This window comes from Phyllobates terribilis, unplaced genomic scaffold (assembly GCF_046119375.1).
Source record: "Phyllobates terribilis strain yellow unplaced genomic scaffold, ASM4611937v1 Scaffold_69__1_contigs__length_7402412, whole genome shotgun sequence".
NCBI lineage: Eukaryota > Metazoa > Chordata > Amphibia > Anura > Dendrobatidae > Phyllobates > Phyllobates terribilis.
The window spans coordinates 2,410,062-2,427,664 of NW_027362829.1; the positions used below are offsets into that span (position 1 = coordinate 2,410,062).

Genomic DNA, 17,603 nt, shown 5'->3' on the forward strand with positions numbered 1-17,603 from the left:
ATATTAATGATATTGGATGAACATTAGGGCAGGCATTTAGTTCTTTTCCAGGCTTTGATAAAACTGTTATGTGAGCCTCAAGTGATTGGGGGGCAAAGGGGGAGTCTTCTGAGATATTATTGAACACTAATGGTAATAACAGAGGTGCAAACATGTTATAAAATCTATTATTGAATCCATCTGGCCCAGGGCTCTTCCCGATAGGGAATGATTTATTGGCCTGTCCTATCTGTTGTTCAGTGAAAGCTTTGTCTAGTACCTCCTGCTCAGGGGTCTGTAAGGAAGGAAAGGCAGTGTCCATAATATATTTGTCAATTTTTGTTTCAAGAAAATGTATATATTTTCCATGAATATTATGTAGTGAGCTATAACAGCAATGAAATGCGTCGGCTATGTCAGTGGGGTTATGAATTTATAGCAGTGGGGCTCCTTTTGTTTTGGATACATACAGCTCTGGCAAAAATTAAGAGACCACTGCAGAATTTTCAGTTTCTCTGATTTTTCTCTTTATAGGTATATTATAGAGTAAAATGTACATTGTTGTTTTAGTCTATAAACTACTGACAACAGGTCTCCGAAATTCAAAGCTAAAAATTTTGGATTTATTTGCAGCAAATGATAAAGTGTCAAAGTAAAATGTCAAAGTACTAAAAAGGAAACACAGTGCTTTCAGACCTCAAATTACTCATGTTTTAAATGTGAAATCAATATTTGGTGGACTAACCATGATTTTTAATCACAGCTTTCATTCGTCTTGCCATGCTTTCCACCAGTCTTTCCATGCTTTCCAATAGAAAACTGTTCAGTGGTCTCTTAATTTTTGCCGGAGCCGTACGTCCTTTGCATCCGTGGATGTAACTTCCTTGTCAATGAGAAACCACATTTATCTGTGAATTCATACGAGTACCTTCACATGTGATCTTGATATTTTGTATACGTTTGATCTAGTAAAGACCTTCGCTCCTTTCTTTTTTTCAATCAGATCATTTTTATTTAACAAAAGAAAGAAAGACCAACGTTTTGTTTTTCTTATACAAACTTTGTGACAAAAAAAAAAGAAAAGAAAGAAAAAACAGTAAACAATACAAGAACCGGTTTACAATGATATAAAACCCAATATCGCTCTATAGTACAAGGTTTTGGAACAGTAATTTTACATTTGCACATAAATATCTCACTGCTTTTTTTCCCCTATTGGGACATCAATAGAAAAAGAGGGAGGTTAGCCACAGTGCCATGGGCACATTCAGGTCTTTGGAGATGGACTTGTAGCCTTGAGATTGCTCATGCTTCCTCACAATTTGGTTTCTCAAGTCCTCAGACAGTTCTTTGGTCTTCTTTCTTTTCTCCATGCTCAATGTGGTACACACAAGGACACAGGACAGAGGTTGAGTCAACTTTAATCCATGTTAACTGGCTGCAAGTGTGATTTAGTTATTGCCAACACCTGTTAGGTGCCACAGGTAAGTTACAGGTCCTGTTAATTACACGAATTAGACAAGCATCACATGATTTTTCAAACAGTGCCAATACTTTTGTCCACCCCCTTTTTTAGGTTTGGTGTGGAATTATATCCAATTTGGCTTTAGGACAATTCTTTTTGTGTTTTTTTTCATTGAAGACAAATTAAATGAAGAGAATAATACCAAAGAATTTGTGATTGCAATCATTTTCAGGAAGAAACTGAGTATTATCTGACAGAATTGCAGGGGTGCCAATACTTTTGGCCAGCACTGTATCTAAAAAGGGACAATTGTGTGGACTGAGACAATTATTATTATTTGCTGACACCTTAGGTATAAGGATATAAATTCCTGGTTTTCTGCAGGGATATGTACAAATGGTCCAGTATAGTATTTCTGAAGTAATACCTGGGATAATTAACCATTGCTCCCATATGTGTATGGATTTCTTAAGAGAGTTCCTTTTAATATAAGATCCCCTTTCCAAGCATAGAGTGTTATTTATCCTGGATTTTAGTTCTGTTATCGTTGGGGGAGAATTGTCTATCCAATGTAGTGCCAACAACTATCTGGCTTGGAATAATATTCTTGAGCTACCTACTGCCATATGGGAGTCTGGATCTACGTCCTCTCCCAGGAGTTCTAGGATACAGATTTTAGGTTCCAACTGAAGTTGTATCCCAAATACAGATAGTACAAGAGCGATCACCCCCTTCCAGTAGTCGCCAATATTTACACATTCCCACGTCATATGCATCAAGTGGGCGTCATTTTAACCACATCTAGGACATGTGTCATCCATTTGTATTTCAATTTTAAATAAAATACTTGGGGATCTATATGCTCTCTGAATGAGAAGAATTTGGGACAATCTTTGTGACTCACAATGAAAGTTTCGGTGTCAAATCCAGTATTTCCCCCATTGCTCCTCAGATAAGGGACCCTCATCCCCCTCCCATTTCTTAACTATTGTAGCATCGGCGTCCCTGCCCTCTGCTAGGCAGGGACGCCGTCCCTCTCACCTCCGCACTCCTCACGTGGTTCCCTCCAGCGCTCCTGTCTCTGTCGTCGCAGCGGCGTCTCTGCCCCATGTCAGATAGGGACACCGTCTCTCTCGCCCCCCGGCTCCTGGCGCGGCTTCTCCCTGCGCTCCGTTCCCTGCTGTGGCTGGCGCGCGTTCCTCCTCCAGCAGAGTGCTTAGGGCGCGCGCGCGCGCACTCCCCCCCTCTTAAAAGGACGGCGCGCGTCTTCCTAAAAAGTCCCCGGCCAATGGCCAGAGGACTTCCCACATTTAAGGCACCTCCTCCAAAATGGAGGTGCCCGAGCAACAGTTGTCACACTGTGTCTTCACCTCTGCTTCAGCCCTCAGGTCCCTCCGCTAGCCTGTCTAGTCCAGCCTGATTCCTGCCTGTCACCTGTCTACTACCTGCCGGCATCTGCTGTATCTCTCTACCTGCTTACCTGGAAGCACCTGCCAGCACCCGCTGAGTTTATCTACCTGCTTATCCGGAAGCACTTGCCAGCACCTGCCGCGGCTATCCACCTGCTTATCCGGAAGCACCTGCCGCGGCTATCCACCTGCTTACCCAGAAGCACCTGCCAGTACCTGCCGTGTCTATCTGCCCGCTGGGTTGAAGGTACCTGCCGTCTACCCAGAGACTGTCCCCGTCACTTGCCGTGACCTCCTGCCATCTACCCAGAGACTGTCCCCGTCACTTGCCGTGACCACCTGCCTGCTTACCCAGAGACTGTCCCCGTCACTTGCCGTGACAACCTGCCTGCTTACCCAGAGACTGTCCCCGTCACTTGCTGTGACTTCCTGCCTGCCTTCCCTGGGAGTCACCCGCTTCCTTACAAGGACTTCCCCTTTGTATTGCAGCTCAGAGGTTCCACCTCTGGATCCGTTACAACTATCAAAGGATATTTATCCAAATGTAGGGCCAGTAACTGCCTATAAATAAGGGATATTACACCTTTGGTATCCAACGATGTAGTAATGGTGTCTATTGGGTGATGTCAATCAGTATGGCATTTATTTTAGTTGTGTACTATATGCAAGATGTATTTGCAGATATTGATAAAACACCCTATGCAGAAGGTTAAAATCTGCTTTTATTTGTTCTAACCTCTTGAATAATCCATCCCTCAAGAGTTGTGACACCAAACATATACCCCTATCCTCCCACTCACTAACATTTTTTAGTTTATGTAGCTCTGGTAAGTTATAGTTGTGCCATAAAGGAGTATAATTTGTGTACTTTCCAATTCCCAAAATATTTTTACCCCTATCCTGCGCCTTATATATTAACTTTAGTGTACGACATTTTAAGTCATTTTCTCAAGGAGGCCCCATATCTAGTACCGAGAATGGAAGCTTCCACTTGGTTCCTTCCATAAGTAGGTGCCCTGAAATTACACAATATTTGCGAGTACCCCATCCATAAAACTACTTTAGCTCCCTTCTAGTGTAAAGCAGGTCTACATATACCTGGAGGGAAGCAGATCATTTATGTTGTTTGTCAAGGAGATCAATCCGCTCAAGCAAATGGGAGACTTTAGCTGTTCTCTCCTTTTTTTTTTAGCCTTAATCTATGTTTTATTATTATCCCTCTGAGGACGCATGTGAGTGCTTCCCATTTAAATGGTAAGGCAGTTTCATCATGCTCATATATTTGAAGGAGTCTATAGTCTCAAGAAGGTCTGAGCACAGAGTGAGTCTTTCAGCAGATTATCATTTAGGTTCCAACATCTGAAGCCTTGGTGGAGTCAGGTATAGTCAGATTACAATATACAGGAGCATGATCTGACCATACAGTAATTCCTACCTGAGATGTAGGTTGCCATGAAGGCAAGTGACGGCTAATTAAGAAAAGGACTATATGGCTATGCATATTGTGTAAAGGAGAATAATAGGTATAATCCTTTACGTCTGAATGTAGTATCCTCCATACATCGCCCGGTTGAGACCGGAGCACGTTTAGCAAAGCTTTTGATTGTGTTTTAGATTGGTGACTCCAGCCCAGGGACGCGTCTAAAGAAGGATCCAAGACAAAATTAAAGTCACCTCCAATGATGATAAGGTCCTCCACAAAATATTTTAGTTTGTTTAAGTAATGACGGCATGTCTTAATTTGGTCACAATTAGGGAGATAGCAGTTTTCCAAAGTCAAAATTTTGGAGTAGACGGAGATCTTAACGCATACCTCCTCTCCGTGTCAGTGTTTCTACAATAGTATGCAGCAGTGATCTGTGGCGGCCTATACTCAGCACCTTAGACTTCAAAACATTAATCATCTTGGCGCCCCAGAAAAATGCTATCTATTAGTAATCTGAGGTACAGTATATGATCGCCTCTAAAGTGTGAATCCTGAAAAAGAGAAAATGTACGTGCTGTTTATGCCTACGATAAAACACTTGAGCTCCTTTCTCTGGAACATTAAGTCCTCTGACATTCAATGAACAAGTTTTGAGTTGTGCCATATTATATGAAAAAAAGGGGGAATGGAAGAGAGAAAGATTAAAAGAAAAGAGGAATTATAGACGGTAGATAGTAATGTCTACCTCTCAGTGTCTAAGAAGTATAGATTATGAATATATCAAAACAGTAGGAAATTGCGAAACAAGCAGATCCCAATGCAAGTCCCTAACTGGGGGTTGTCTTTACAGGCGTAAGTTAAACTTTCGGTTCTAGGATTCCTATTAGGTGGAACCATGGAATATAAAACAAGTAATGTAATACAGCCTGATATTACAGTAGTATCATGTGAACTCAACTTATATGCCGGTCTAAGATCTTATATGAACTTAGACATTCTATATAGTGGAAGAGTGGCACCTAATGCTCTATGTAGATGTATCTAATTATATGCTTAAAGAAATAAGTAAGCATCGGCAAACTGTCTCTCATCAGGGAAGACTAGATTCATTTCAGGAGCTCATATGATTGGCAGGTTCCTTTCCCATCTGGCAGCATCACCATCAAGTTCCTGATCCATTGAACACCTTCTGTGATGTGCTGGAACTCTCTGTGGCAATGGTGGAGCAGGTGGCCAGTCAGATATATGGAATGTCCAGGGCATCACAAATAGGTCTCATGTTGCTTGGATCTTTGAAAATATACAGCTGGAATGGATACCCCCAAGAGTACATCAGGCCATTTTCCCGGATGGCATCAAGTAGTGGTTTCAATACCCTTCTTTTAGCAAGTGTCATTCAGGATAGATCTGTGAGCAATTATATGCGTTTTCCATTGAAATCACCAGGACCCAACTCCTCTGCTTTCCTCACAATGGCCTCTTTTACATTGAAAAAATGTATGCGAGAGATAATGTCCCTTGGATGCTCAAGATCTGGGCCATGATTGCCTATTGTACGGTGCGCCTTATAAATCTCCAGCTTCTTATCAATAGGGTCACCAAGGATATTATGAATAATGATCGCAGTGTTGGCATAATCACTTGTGCATTGATGCTTTCAGGTATACCCCTTATCCAGATATTATTGTGATTTTCTTGATCATCAACCATATTAAACACGTGGTTTATTTACTGGCTGTGACGATCCAGTGTTAGTTTCTGAGCATTATGATGGCCTCTAACTTGGACGACATTATCCTCTAATCTCTGTACCTTGTCAGTAAGCTGTGACAGGATAGTAGTGAGGGGACGTATTTCAGTATTGTATGTGGTCTCCAGCCTCTGAATATATTGCTCCATATCTTCTTTAGTAGGGATAGACACAATCTGATATACAAATCAGTTATGTTGTTCCCCATATCAGAATAACCTGTGGCTGGGGGGTAAATGTCCCTGTGAAGCAAGCACTGCTCAGCATGGGGGCTTTGGTGAGAGTACAGGGAGACTTGTGGAGCTGTTTTCTTGTGAGGCCTACATTAAGAGAGAAGTTGGTGCAGGACTTACAGTCCGGAGCTGTCTGGCATCATGAGGGTTAAGACTGCTTCTTTTACCACGCTGAGGTGAGGCAGTAATAGCTCCGGAGCAGGAAGATAAGACCTTCCATAAGAAACGCTGCATACCAGACATGCTGACAGAGGTGGAGGACCTCAGATTAACCTCTGATCTCTTCTTTCTTTCCCATATCGAAAGTCATGTTTGAGGCTGTAAATTGCTTATAATTCCCCCAAGAACACGGTCTGAAGAGAGTTCTTTCAGTGTGTGCGTTCTCTTGGTGCTATGTCCATGCCATGTCCTTCCTGTTGATGTACAATACGTCTGAAGGTGAAGTTGATTGGCAGCAGGATTGTGTGATGCAACAATCTTGTGTGATCCTTACGGAAAAGCAAGTTGTGACACCAATGGAACGGCGCCAGAACAGGAAGTGCGTATCAGTGTTTTTATTTTAACAAGGCTAAACATGAGGAATGAGAAGGAGTTGTCCTAGTAGTAGACAACCCCTTTATGAAGATACAATTTTTGGTTAAAAATGAAAAAGGCTTCTCCCCTGTATGATTTCTCTGGTGTATTACTAAAGCTGATCTTTGGTTAAAACATTTCCCACATTCCAAACATGAAAAATGCTTCTTCCCTGTGTGATTTCTCTGGTGTATAACCAAATCTGATTTCCGGCTAAAACATTTCCCACATTCTGATCAGCAAAAAGGCTTCTCCCCTGTGTGAATTCTCTTGTGCTCAACCAAAACTGATTTCTGGCTAAAACATTTTCCACATTCTGAACAGGAAAAAGGCTTCTCCCCTGTATGAGTTCTCTGGTGCTTAACCAAATCTGATTTCTGGTTAAAACATTTCCCACATTCTGTACAGGAAAAAGGCTTCTCCCCTGTGTGAATTCTTTTGTGCGTAACAAAACCTGATTTCCAGCAAAAATATTTTCCACATTCTGAACAGAAAAAAGGCTTCTCCCCTGTGTGAGTTCTCTGGTGTATAACCAAATCTGATTTCCAGCTAAAACATTTTCCACATTCTGAACAGCAAAAAGGTTTCTCCCCTGTGTGAATTCTCTGGTGCTTAACCAACTCTGATTTCTGGTTAAAACATTTCTCACATTCTGAACAGGAAACAGGCTTCTCCCCTGTGTGAGTTCTCTGGTGTATAACCAAATCTGATTTCCAGCTAAAACATTTTCCACATTCTGAACAGGAAAAAGGCTTCTCCCCTGTGTGAGTTCTCTTGTGCTTAACCAAACCTGATTTCCGGCTAAAACATTTTCCACATTCTGAACAGGAAAAAGGCTTCTCCCCTGTGTGAGTTCTCTTGTGTATAACCAAACCTGATTTCCAGCTAAAACATTTTCCACATTCTGAACAGCAAAAAGGCTTCTCCCCTGTGTGAGTTCTCTGGTGTTCAACCAAATCTGATTTCTGGTTAAAACATTTCTCACATTCTGAACAGGAAAAAGGCTTCTCCGCTGTGTGAGTTCTCTTGTGCTCAACCAAAACTGATTTCCGGCTAAAACATTTTCCACATTCTGAACAGCAAAACGGCTTCTCCCCTGTGTGAGTTCTCTGGTGCTCAACCAAATCTGATTTCTGGTTAAAACATTTCCCACATTCTGAACAGGAAAAAGGCTTCTCCCCTGTGTGGGTTCTCTGATGTCTATCAAGATGCGCTTTCTGGAAAAAACATTTCCCACATTCTGAACAGGAAAAAGGCTTTTCCCCAGTGTGAATTCTCTTGTGCGCAACCAAAATTGATTGCCGGCTAAAACATTTTCCACATTCTGAACAGGAAAAAGGCTTCTCCACTGTGTGAGTTATCTGATGTCTGATTAAACTTGATTTCTCTGTAAAACATTTTCCACTTTCTGAACATGAAAATGGCTTCTTTGTTTTAGGAGCAATTTCTTTTTTATTGCTTATTTTGTGACTTTGATTTTCCTTAGTAGTTGGTAATGAATCAGAAGACAGGACCAGTTTCAAAGGATCAGATGACAGATCTTTGCGGTGAAGGGATGATGGGATATCTGGAGTAATAGCATTCTTTTCAGTTGTATCTTGTGTGATCTCAAGATCATCTGGTTTAAAAATTGAAGATGTCAGCTGTCCCTCTGATCTCCTGGTACAGTCATCTGCCAAGGATAAAACCAATTATTATTTATGAATAACATATCCTTAAAATTTATATTGTTGAATATTTATACTTAAACTCTCTGTAAAAATGTACTTTATGTAAAAGTATCATTATCTACCAAGAAAACATCACAGAAAAAAATCAGCCTTACCAACACCAAATCAGATAACAAATGCATTAGCATTTTAGTGTTGGTTGGGTGTACTGGGGTGTCTGTCCATGTGTGGTGCACTTATATAGTGCTGGGCAGCCTTCCTACCCAGTATGGACATCATCAGTATCCTAAGCCAGACACGGTGCATCAAACCTACCTGTGTGACTGGAGTCCTATGCAAGCTTCATCTGTGTGCATCTTTAATACTAGGCAACCACCCCCTCCATGAATTGGTACGATTATTGGTATTAGTAAGGCTGTATCTTTTTCTGTGATTTTTTTTTAAATTTTGCCCTATGTTAGCCGTCATTATTCACCAAGACAATAACAGTTCACAGTCTAATAGAAAACCTCATAGGATGAACCAGTGGGTCGTAATGTTCAACTGTTTGTTCAGTCTGCCTCCAAAATATGGAATAAAAAGCCACCAAACAATGTTATGTAGGCAAAAATAATGTCAATAGAAACTTCTACTCATCTCACAAAAAACAAGTCCCCACTCAGGTCCATCATCTGTCAATGGAAAACCAGAGGTTTCCACATTATTAGTGGCTCAAAGGCTTTTGAAAAGCAACATGGCTTCCATAAACCAATCCAGCAATATCCACTCTCCCAAAGTCAAATCTCCCCCTCGCTTCTGAGGCTTGCAGTGTGCCCAAACCACATTTAGCATCCATGAATTTGACATTACTATAGTGAGAAGAACCCACTTAATTTACGGTGTGTGTCTCCTGGAGCACAATCTGGACACTGTGTGTTGGGTAATGAAATTATATATTTGTAATTTTCACTCTCCAACATCCACTGTGTGCTAATTTCCAGAAAGTGCCTGTGGAGTCAAAATACTCACTACTCCTATAGATTATTTCACTGAGGGTTATAATTTCCAAAATGGGGTCACTTTATGGGGATTTCTACTGCTCTGGTTTTCTGCATTTTGGTCACATTAGGGCTTTTGCAAATGGTGTATCCTATCTCCTCTGGGATCTGCTCCTGCGACGTCTGCTTCTGTAACCAGGAGCCACCTTATTCATCCTGCAGGTGGCGCTGGTGATGGAGGAGACGTCAGAACCAGAAGCTCTGGGCGGCACAGGCTCTGCGCAGCCACTAAGATTAGGGTGCCTGGGACCTGTAGTATCATCCTGTCTGGCAGTATGAGTGTGTGTGCTGTCCAGCTGGAGTAATCTGCTCCCTGCTTCAGCCATTTGGAAAGCGCCGCACCCTACTAAAGCTGGAAGCATATTGCCGGAAGCTGCCAGATACAGCCTTGTTCTCTGGTTCAGTCCTCTGTGCTCAGCTCCCGGTTTGTGTATTTGTGTCCTGTTGTGACCTCGGCCCGTTTACTGACTACTCTTGTGTGATTTTGTATTTTCTCTGACCTCCATGTTCTGACCCGGCTATCTGACTATTCTTCTTGCCATCTCACACCACAGAACATTAGGTAACACTGTGGCCCAAGCTTAGGGGGTCTCTGTCTAAGTCCAAATCCATGTAGAGGGGTTAAAAGATGATGAGCAAGGCAAACCCTGGGATCTGGAAAATGGAGTAGATAGTGCCAAGCCTGTTTGTGGTAGCCAACTTTTGAGCTGCCAGGTGACCATGAACAGTTTCCCCAATACATTGTGTCTGCAAACTATCCCAGCAAAATCTGCATTCAAATAGCTAAATGGCGCTCCTTCCCTTCTTAACCTGCCATGTGCCCAGACAGTAGTGTACAACCATATATAGGGTATTGTCAGATTCAAGAGAAGATGGAAAATTATTTGTAAGGTCCATTTGTTTCCTATTATCCTTTGTGAAGAGTTCCAACACTTTTCACCACATAAAGTGACACACGTCAGATTTGAAAAATGTCAGAGATAGGTGCTGGGAAAGGACGTTGTTTCTGCGTCCTCTGGAGTCACGACAAACCATTAGTATGGATAAAAATGTAGGTTTATTGTCTACGCGTTTCAGAGACCACCGACTCCTTCCTCAGGACAACCGTACATAACCTCTTTAACAGGTTTAGTGGTTTAATCACATAGCGGGTTTGGGGGAGCAGATGAAGCATTCAGTCAAAGCCCAGAAAATAAATACCCCGATACCACAAACCATTCAGCAGTTTTGCAGACATTCTGTAAAATCAAAGTAAAATTCCCCGTAATCTCTCAATTTGTGTTTAAAAAAAAAAAAATAGAAAAAATATCTTCACAAAACTCAGTTTTGCTCCTCTCCATGGAAATCTTTAGTAAAAGGCAAAAGATTTTTACGTTCTGAAGAGAAGCCAGAGTATTTTTCCATAGATTTGAAAAATGGGCCCAGATAGGAACACAAAACTGGCTGCAGGAAGGGGTTAAATCAGAGTATTTTGGGCACTAACTACTATAGGCAAAACTGTGAGTATAGACAATAACACATCTACTGAAATGATCAAACTCAACAGTCTCCATCAGTAAGTAGTGAGTAACTAGTGGTGAAACCTCTCTGGGGTAATTGGAGTATGGGGCTCGGGGGCTCTTGGGAATCTAAACTATCGTAAGGGACAATATTTTCTGTCAGATGAGTTTCAAGAAGAAATATTAGACATTCAAAGAGAACTTTTTATAATAGTGCAGAGCTGAGGTGTCTTAAATTTAGCTTAGAGATATATCATGGCACAAGTGTAATGTTTGTTTTTTTTGTTTAGTTTATCACAATCTGGTTTGAAGTTAGTTGGTTTTAAAAGAAACTGAAAAGTCAAGATAAAGGGAAACTCTGTTGTTATTGTACAAAATTCACACTTGGTCTCACTGCACATTTAATGTTGTCGATCATAAAAGTGAAGTTTGGCCAGAAAGACTAGACCTGGTCTTGTAGGGACCATATGAGGACATTCAGCAGCACAGAAGGGAGAGAAGGTAGATTCATCCAATAAGATATCAGGGTCCTAGGAAACCAACAGCATCATTACCCTCCGCTTTCTCTTACAGACCCATCATTATATTTTTCTTCAAGTGATTTTCTGGCTTTGTGATTTACAGATCTGGGCAGGTAACGTCTCCTAATCACAGGGGGGAGGTGGATCCTCCAGGTTGTAAGTTCTATGGAAAAGGCTTTTAAATGCCCAAAATCATTTGAACAGTTTTTGGTGAAGGAGAATGTTGTGGTCTAGAGGCAAAATGGTGATCACACGATTGTGATATGGCCGGACTACACCACCGATAAAGCAGCCACAGCCGGTGACAGAGAAGAATCTGTGACTTCTCTGCATTTAGTGGTTACTACTCACCTGGGTAGTCACATGTAGGAATCTCCTCTTTACACCGCTCATCACCCCTCACATATGTCTCTGTAGTATTAATATGGGTCAGATTTTCACCCTGAAACAAATATTGTAAAAGTCACAGACAGATGAGAAGTCCCATCTATGATCAGCTCTAATCCTGCCATCTCCACCGTTCTCATTACACAAAAGGAAAACACATAATACTGGTGGATAAAACAAGACTGAGCACAAGACCTTCACAGCCGTCTACACATCATAGGGGAGATCTCATGACACCTTCTCTCCATCTACCTGATGATCCTGAGGAACACTGGGATCTTCTTGTTTACAGTCCTGTGGAAGAAGAGGACGGGGACATCTCTCTGGTGTTGTCCTCTTACTGGATAGATCTGGAAGAAACACATACAGGGACTGAATTTATTCTTTACATACAGATAATTATAGGCTGTGTGTATTTAGTCCTGTCTATTACCTGGTGATGTGAGGGGCTGGGGAACCTCCATCATGACGTCCTTGTACAAATCTTTATGTCCTTCTAAATACTCCCACTCCTCCATGGAGAAATAGACAGTGACATCCTCACATCTTATAGGAACCTGACACATACAATGATATAGTCATCCCCCCGATCCTTCATTGGGTTACTGTATAATATCCCAGTATTCCCAGCACTGTCACCTCTCCAGTCAGCAGCTCAATCATCTTGTAGGTGAGTTCTACGATCTTCCGGTCATTGATGTCCTCATGTATGAAGGGGTGAGATGGAGGCCCTGTGATTGGGCTCAGGGGTCTTCCCCATCCCTCAGACACATGGACCTGACAGCGCTCACTAGAGGTCTTCACTAATATGTAATCCTGGTTATGGAAAGACATATAAATAAATCTCCCTCCAGACATTTCCAGAGTCCTCACCTCTCCAGTTCTGTCCATCTGTTACTCCCATAGATAAGAATGGTGTAATGTGACGTCATCAGAATCTCTCACCTCTCCAGTAAGATGGAAGAGGATCTCTAGGGTGAGTTGTAATATCCTCTCCGCCATCTTGTCTCTATCCAAATCCATCTTTGATGGGTCCATTAGGAAAATTCTCTTAAATAGAAGATCTTCACTGAGAGGATCTAATATTGTAGGGACCTGAATGAGAAGATGATGAGCCTATGTAACATCATAAAAATCCTGCGTCATAATACAATTACTGGAGATAATAAGGGGAAACATATGAGGAGATATATTATTTTACAGTATTTAGTTTTCTTCTTTACATCTACTAATAAAACCTATATATTTTAGGCCACAGACAACAAGCAGTTTCTTCCTCGGAGTCTGTAGCTGAACACATTTCTCAAAGACTCATCTTCCATAAAGCTAATTCTCGTCTCATTTACCGACACTGCAATCAGCATTAGCAATACTGCAGGAGATATTCATTACATGTGACATGAGAAATAACTACTTCATGAGGAGGACAACATCTTCATCTTCTACTATGGCTCTACAAACATATTTAGCCAGAGTTCTTCACTGACTACATCTCCACCGGTCGTCTATATGAATGTTTCCCGTCTTCCCCGGACTGTAATCTTCTATCACATTAGATCTCTTGTGCTTAACCAAACCTGATTTCCGGCTAAAACATTTTCCACATTCTGAACAGGAAAAAGGCATCTCCCCTGTGTGATTTCTCTGATGTTTGATTAAACTTGATTTCTCTGTAAAACATTTTCCACATTCTGAACAAGAAAATGGCTTCTCCTCTGTGTGACTTCTCTGGTGATTAACAAGATTTGATTTCTGGTTAAAAAATTTCCCACACTTGAAACAAAAAAATCTATTTTCTGCTGTGTAAATGATTTTATGTTTAAGGCTATGTGCCCACGATGCAGAAATGCTGCATATTTTTTACGCTTCTCCCTGGCAGGAAAAACGCATGCGTTTTTTACATGCGTTTATCCCGCCGGGTAGAAGCGTTTGTTAAGCGTCTTTGCATGCATTTCTGCATGCGGGTTATCAAGAGCTTTTCCGAGCGATTTTAGCATCACTTGGAAAAGTGCTTGACAACTTGTTCACACTATATAAATCCATGCAACCGGCATGGATTTATAGTAGTGTGACCAAGTTAGTTAAAAAAAAGAATAAGAATGTTAAAAAATAAAAAAATTAAGTTTATACTCACCTTCCGATGTCCTCCCGGTGTTATCTCCGCTGCGTCCGGTGTGTTGGGCGGCTCACGCTGTTGTGAAGGACCTGCGGTGATGTCATTGAGCCATGTGATGGGTCACATGACTCTGACGTCATGGCAGGTTCTTCACAACAGCGCGAGCATTGCAAGAGACCGGACGGAGCAGACAAAACACCGGGAGGACATCGGAAGGTGAGTATGAACTTTATTTTTTGTTTTAAATTCTTTTTTTTACAGTTTCTATGGTACCCAGGTCTGGATGAGAGTCTCCTCTCCTCCAGACTTGGGTACCATCCGCACATAGAAACGCATAATATCCGTGTGTACAAATGTACTGACACGGATATTATGCGTTTCAATGCAAGTCAATGGCAGCGATTACGCCGCGTTTCCGCAAAATTAATGGACATGCTGCGGATTTTTGAGCGCAGCATAAACGCTGCGGAAAAATCCGCAGCATGGGCATTGACATTGCGACTTGTCATTGGGGACCCTAGGGGGCGGATTACCAAGGGTTTCCCAAGCGTTTATGCTGAGGAAATTTCGCAGCATAATCACTTGGAAAACGCAAAGTGGGCACACAGCCCAAGAAAAGACTTTTCGAGGGAAAAACTTTTTCCATATTCTGAACATGAAAATTGCTTCTTTGTTTTAGGAGCAATTTCTTTTTTAATGCTTATTTTGTGACTTTGATTTTCCTTAGTAGTCGGTAATGAATTAGAAGACAGGACCTGTTTCAAATGATGAGATGACAGATCTTTGCTGTGAAGGGATGATGGTATATCTGGAGTAATGGCATTCACTTCAATTGCATCTTGGGGGATCTCAAGATCATTTGATTTAAAAATTGAAGATGTCAGCTGTCCCTCTGATCTCCTGGTACAGTCACCTGCCAAGAATAAAACAAATTATTATTTATGAATAACATATCCTTAAAATTTATAATGTTGAATATTTCTAATTAAACTCTCCATAAAAATGTACTTTATGTAAAAGTATCATTATCTACCAAGAAAACATCACAGAGAAAAATCAGCCTTACCAACATAAATCAGATAACAAATGCATTAGCAATTTAGTGTTGGTTGGGTGTACTGGGGTGTCTGTCCATGTGGGGTGCACTTATATAGTGCTGGGCAGCCCTCCTGATCTAATAGTATGGGCATCATCACTATCCTAAGCCAGACACTGCATCACACCTACCTGTGTGACTGGCGTCCTATGCAAGCTTCATCTGTGTGCATCTTTAATACTAGGCAACCACCCCCTCCATGAATTGGTAGGTTTGTGAGTGGTTGCTTCATCAGTATTTTTCACCTGCGCTGCCCCCCCCACCTTTATCATGGGGGTCTGCGGCATCCTGCCAGTGCATTTGTTATATGATTTGGAGTTAGTAAGGCTGTATCTTTTTCTGTGATTTTTTTTTTGTCCTATGTTAGCCGTCATTATTCACCAAGACAATAACAGTTCACAGTCTAATAAAAAACCTCATAGGATGAACCAGTGGATCGTAGTGTTCAACTGTTTGTTAATTCTGCCTCCCAAATATGGAATAAAAAGCCACCAAGCAATGTTATGTAGGCAAAAATAATACCAATAAAAACTTCTACTCATCTCACAAAAAACAAGTCCCCACTCAGGTCCATCATCTGTCAATAGAAAACCAGAGGTTTCCACATTATTAGTGGCTCAAAGGCTTTTGAAAAGCAACATGGCTTCCATAAACCAATCCAGCAATATCCGCTCTCCCAAAGTCAAATCTCACCCTCACTTCAAAGCCTTGCAGTGTGCCCAAAACACATTTAGCATCCATTTACTTGACATTACTATAGTGAGAAGAACCCACTTAATTGATGGTGTGTGTCTCCTGGAGCAGAATCTGGGCACTATGTGTTGGGTAATGAAATTATATATTTGTAATTTTCACTCTCCAACATCCACTGCGTGCTAATTTCCGGAAAGTGCCTGTGGAGTCAAAATAGTCACTACTCCTATAGATTATTTCACTGAGGGTTATAATTTCCAAAATGGTGTCCCTTTATGAGGATTTCTACTGCTCTTGTTTTCTGCAATTTGGTCACATTAGGGCTTCTGCAAATGGTGGGTCCCATCTCCTCTGGGATCTGCTCCTGCGACGTCTGCTTCTCTCACCAGAAGCCGCCTTATTCATCCTGCAGGCGGCGCTGGTGATGGAGGAGACGTCAGAACCAGAAGCTCTGGGCGGCGCAGGCTCTGTCCAGCCACTAAGATTAGGGTGCCTGGGACCAGTAGTACCATCCAGTCTGGCAGTATGGGTGTGTGTGCTGTCCAGCTGGAGTAATCTGCTCCCTGCTTCAGCCAACTGGAAAGCACCACACCCTACTAAAGCTGGAAGCATATTGCCGGAAGCTGCCAGATACAGCCTTGTTCTCCTCTGGTTCAGTCCTCTGTGCTCAGCTCCCGGCTTGTGTATTTGTTTCCTGTTCGGAGAATCTCTAATTCCATTTATTTTACTTAGCATTATATATTGTTTTGAGTATATCAATAGCCAATCACCTACAGCCGTACTACAGGCTTAAACCAATGTTAGTACGATTATTACAGAAACACACATATAGTCATATTATCGTTAGTTCGGCACATGATGGAAAGTTACAAGGTTATACATCCCGGCTCAGACTAGTTAGATAACAGGAGCAGGGTGTTTCATAGAATGTTCTTGAGAGAAAAGATTCTTGTGAGAAAATTGCATGTGAAGCAGGAGAAAAGAATGAAATAATGTATGCTATGCAAGGTGTAATAATAACATCATTTTAGAAGCAAGCACAAAATGAAGTAACTATAGCATGAATATCGATATGTCCTTTACATCAACCTTGTAACATAATAATTTGACACTCACTTGGTCAACCATGAAGGGTCATTGCTGCCCTCCCTCAACAGCTTGGTGCCGTGACTCGGATCCCTAACCAGGGACGCCCCACCACCTCTGGACATCCACAAAGAGAGACTTGCTTTCGGCCTCCCCCACTGGAATTGGGACTGATCATCCCCCACAAAAGCCACGGTAAGTGCCCGAGTTCTTTACTAGTGATACTGACCGTTTGGCGTGGTTTCCACGTGGTGCGTGGTTGTTTGCAGTATCTCCGGATGTCTTGGTTGGATATAGTCAAAGTTGAGACTATAGGGGTGTAGTCCCATTAGGGGTCTGATATTGATAACTTTTAAAGCAGTACCACCTCGGATTGACAAGTGAATATTGTATGAATCTTCCTTAACTTCTGACAAAGATTCTTAGGAGACTGAACACTATTAGTATCAGTCGCGGCAGGTGATCGAATATTGGGTAGGACACGCACACAGATATAAGTATATCGAGTGTCCGGAGGGCTGCAGACGCGAGCTCTCCTCCATTCACCTAGTACCGTATGTGACTTCCCCGAAGGGAGGGGCGAGTCAGTGGAACAGTTGAGGTCGGCCGGACTCATACTGTGCACAAATCAAGGATCTTTGTCAGTCGAAAGACAGCAGTGCA

The 17,603-nt window shown here is 41.8% G+C and overlaps 1 non-coding gene and 1 pseudogene across 1 annotated transcript; both read right to left on the bottom strand.

Annotated features, from left to right (window-relative positions):
- Positions 1 to 14,971, bottom strand: part of LOC141194355 (uncharacterized) — a 30,400-nt pseudogene extending 15,429 nt beyond the window's left edge.
- On the bottom strand, positions 10,820 to 10,938 carry LOC141194371 (U5 spliceosomal RNA). The gene has a single exon (XR_012267099.1). It is a non-coding gene; the product is annotated as a U5 spliceosomal RNA (small nuclear RNA).
- Positions 14,972 to 17,603: the final 2,632 nt, after the last annotated feature.